The following is a 4,672-nucleotide window of genomic DNA, read 5'->3' on the forward strand; positions in this document are numbered from 1 at the left end:
CGCATGCAGCCCAGGGCATGATCCTGGAGACATGGGATCGAGTCCCACGTCGGGTTCCCTGCATGGAGCCTGCTTCTCCCTCTGCCTGTGTCTCTGCCTCTCTCTGTGTTGCTATACAACACATAGACCAACAGAATAGAAAACCCATAAATAAACCCACAACTATATGGTCAATTATCCTTTGAGTAATACAGGTTTCCGTTGCTATCCAAAAACAGTGTTTCCATGAAACCTTTTGTAAGCCAAAATGGTGTAAACTGAAGAAGCTAATACCTTTAATTTATGTGGAAAAAAATCTTTGAGAATTCTCAGACCCCAAAAATAGCCTCTCTTCAGCTTCTCTGATATCTTAGGGCATATCTTGCTAACAAGTGCATGAAATAAATTGAGATAAAGCACAGAAGCTCACAGACACAGGTCGAAGCTATGATGCCTTGATGCTGAGATACTGAGCATGCATAGTTCCTGGAAAGGAGCTTGGCAGTGTTACTCTCACTGTTCAGGGTGTGTGCCGCCTCTATAAGGGCTCACTGCAAAAGAAATTCTGAGTGCTATTTAGCTTTTCGCCTTTTCTTATAAAGTGAAAACCTCTTCGAATTTGTTTCAGTTTACAGAAAAATGTACTAATGTAGGCCTTTTGTAGAAATGAAGTAGTGCAATGTGAAATTTCAAAAAGTGAGTGATACTTACATTGGATTATAACTCAGAACATAAAATAAATATTCTTGAGTCTATATCAAATTTAAGAAATTTTTTAAAAAGATTGTATTTATTTATTCATGAGAGACGCAGAGAGAGAGAGAGAGAGAGAGAGAGAGGAGACACAGGCAGAGGGAGAAGCAGGCTCCTCACAGGGAGCCAGACATGGGACTCGATTCGGGTCTCCAGGATCACACCCTGGGCTGAAGGCAGAGGCTCAACTGCTGAGCTACCCAGGCATCCCCCAAATTTAAGAAATTGAATAAATGGATAAGTTAATGAGGGAGAAGAGACAAATCTCCTTCACAGAAGGATTCCAAATAAGTTATGCATGTATGCCACCCTCAAGGAGCAGGAGCATAACTCCTCACTCCCTAAGTGTGAGCTGCGCATAGGGAATTCTTCCAGACTGTATAATACAAAAAAAGGTGGAAGAGGGCAGGAGAGAGTAGCTTTACAGTGGAAAAACTTGACAGACACTACCATCCAATTAAGGTCAACACCAAAAGTGATAAGTCATATTGATAGGCTATATCCTTGATATGATAGATAAAAATGGCACTTCATCTCTGTGGTCTTTCTCCTAAAAACCTAGAACAATGATGAGAAAACATCAAGCAAATATCAAATAAGGGACAAGCTACAAAATACTTGACAGTACTTCTCAAAACTGTCAAGGTCATTGAAAACAAGAAAAGAGAAGTCTGAGAAACTTTCACAACCAAAAGGAGCATAAGGAGACACGACAACCAAATGTAATGTGGGACCCTGGATGGGCTCTTAGAACAGAAGAAAAACATTAGGTAAAAAATAAGGAAATCTGAAAATGTTTGGGTTCATTGATGGTAACCAATAAACCATATTAATGTATAATGTTAACAATAAGGGAGACTGAGTATGGGGTATCTGTCTTCAGAATATTCCTATAAGCCTAAAACTGTTCTAAAAAATGAAATATATTGTTATTAGGGAAATATTAACACAGATGGAGAGAACACTGGATTTACAGATCTGAGTCTGAAACCTAACTCCACCCATGATTTGGTTCATGATTTCAGTAAGCCCCTTTATTTTATTTATTTATTTATTTATTTATTTATTTATTTATTTATTTTTCAGTAAGCCCCTTTAAATCTCAGACATTGGGGCAGCCCCAGTGGCCGCAGCAGTTTGGCGCCGCATGCAGCCCAGGGCATGATCCTGGAGACATGGGATCGAGTCCCACGTCGGGTTCCCTGCATGGAGCCTGCTTCTCCCTCTGCCTGTGTCTCTGCCTCTCTCTGTGTTGCTCATGAATAAATAAATAAAATCTTAAAAAAAAATAAATCTCAGACACTGGTTTACTCACCTTATAGTTCACAGACTGAGAATCCTGAAGTCTCTTTAACATCTGAAGTTCCATAAATCCATGGTTCTATTCCTTCATTAAGACAGTTATAGCTGAAAAGAGCACATGGAAAAATGGAGAAGCGTTCAAATTAATTCTTAATGCTTAATCAAACTTAAGTTCAGTAGAATGAGGATAATTTTTTTAATTTCAATAATTTTAACATTTCATTATAACAATTCAAATGTTATCACATAGAACTTATGAGGATGCAGAAAGTGCAAGCAGAACTCAGTAACTAAAGGTAGTGAACAATTCTTATAAATTATCTCTGACACAGAACTGACTTTATTTAAGCTTGTATCATTCCCTATTGATGTATCACTTTGTACATGGAAAGTGTACAAAATTTTGGGGACGCCTGGATGGCTCCGTCAGTTGAACATTCAACTCTTGATTTTGGCTCAGGTCGGGATCTCAGGGTCCTGGGATCAAGCCCCAGGGTTGGGCCCCTGCTGGGCTGGGAGTAGGCTTCTCCTTCTCCTTCTCCTTCTGCCGGCCCTCCCCCGCCCAACCCTCCCGTTCCCTCATGCATGCCTGCGGTCTCTCTCAAATAAATTTTAAAAAATCTTTAAAAAAACAAAAAAGGAAAGTATACAATTTTTTCATAGTATTTTGAAAACTTAATATGTAGTGTCAGGATGTAGAATTAATTGAGTACCCTTTAATATCAGCATTCATTAATTGGCCCTAATTTTTCTATAACAAAACCTACCTTTTTTAGCTTAGCATTTCACCAAAAACATTTAATACATTAACTTTGTAAGTGTAAACCTTATGTGAGAGCAATAATCAAATTCGGGGTAAGGGTATCCTCCATAATTATTACGTACTTAAAAACATCAGGGAAGTTTAAGGGTTAAGTTTTAGCATGTCTAATATATCCATGCTAGATTAAATTTAAAAAAATTAACAGGAACCAAATAATTTATAAAAATTCATTCTCTGGTCAGTTATCTGTGATAAGTCTGACCTTATGAGATGCCCATATGGTGTAAATAGGATTAAAATGTTTAATTTCTTATTTACTCTGACAATGATATAATCTAAGAGGAGACTCAGAGGCTTACTTTGGCCTGAAAGGTTAAGGATATGATAACACTATAGTGTGAAAAATACAATAATATTTAGCAGAGTTTTGTTTTTTTTTTACTTTTTACGTGAAAAGGAGGCACAAAATGTCCCTCTCATATTTTAAATTACCGTATCAAATAAATAAAAATAATAAAATAACCAGTAGTCAACTGCAGCTATATATATAATCACAATAATCCCTTCTACTACTAAATATTTTAGCATAGAAAAAGCATCATAAATAAAACTATAGCAAATACTCCTGGTGTAAAAGGAAACATTATCATGTTCTATTATTTAGCATGTGACAAAAAAAATTACCTTTCTTTGACTTTCAATAAAACGACATCTAAACCTTGAAGTAGAGGATCCCTGGGTGGCTCAGCAGTTTAGTGCCTGCCTCGGGCCCACAGCGTAATCCTGGAGTCCTGGGATCAAGTCCTACATTGGGCTCCCTGCATGGAGCCTTCTTCTCCCTCTGCCTGTGTCTCTGCCTCTCTCTCTCTCTCAGTCTGTGTCTCTCATGAATAAATAAATAAATCTTTAAAAAATAAAATAAAATCTTATAAATAAATAAATAAATAAATAAATAAAATAAATAAAATCTTAAAAAAAAATAAATCTCAGACACTGGTTTACTCACCTTATAGTTCACAGACTGAGAATCCTGAAGTCTCTTTAACATCTGAAGTTCCATAAATCCATGGTTCTATTCCTTCATTAAGACAGTTATAGCTGAAAAGAGCACATGGAAAAATGGAGAAGCGTTCAAATTAATTCTTAATGCTTAATCAAACTTAAGTTCAGTAGAATGAGGATAATTTTTTAATTTCAATAATTTTAACATTTCATTATAACAATTCAAATGTTATCACATAGAACTTATGAGGATGCAGAAAGTGCAAGCAGAACTCAGTAACTAAAGGTAGTGAACAATTCTTATAAATTATCTCTGACACAGAACTGACTTTATTTAAGCTTGTATCATTCTATTGATGTATCACTTTGTACATGGAAAGTGTACAAAATTTTGAGGGACGCCTGGATGGGCTCTTAGAACAGAAGAAAAACATTAGGTAAAAAATAAGGAAATTACTCATCTTTGTTGATAGAAAGGAGGATTGCACAGAGAGATGATGTCTTCAATAAAGGGTTGTGTTTGTTGAAAAGAAAATAAAAATTCTAAATGTAACTAAGTAGTAAATCCAAAAGCCATTCCTTTCAAGACAAATTTCAAATTATGTTTCTACTTTCAGAATCCTTTTATCATTACAAGAGTTATTCTTCTCTGGTTCAAATCTTGCTTACCTCCTTTTTAAAGTTATTCCTGAAAACATTAGCCCAGATGACCTAATTTCAGATGGCTTATTTTTCAGATGGCTTATTTACCTGTTCATAGATTTATATGCCACCTGCTTTTGCTTTTTCTACAGATGCAAAGTCAACCTCTGGCGTAAAATTCTACTTTTCTCTTTCTGCCACACAAGTAGTAAATAACATTACCCAATAAAT

The sequence above is a fragment of the Vulpes lagopus genome, chromosome 9 (assembly GCF_018345385.1).
Source record: "Vulpes lagopus strain Blue_001 chromosome 9, ASM1834538v1, whole genome shotgun sequence".
Taxonomy (NCBI): domain Eukaryota; kingdom Metazoa; phylum Chordata; class Mammalia; order Carnivora; family Canidae; genus Vulpes; species Vulpes lagopus.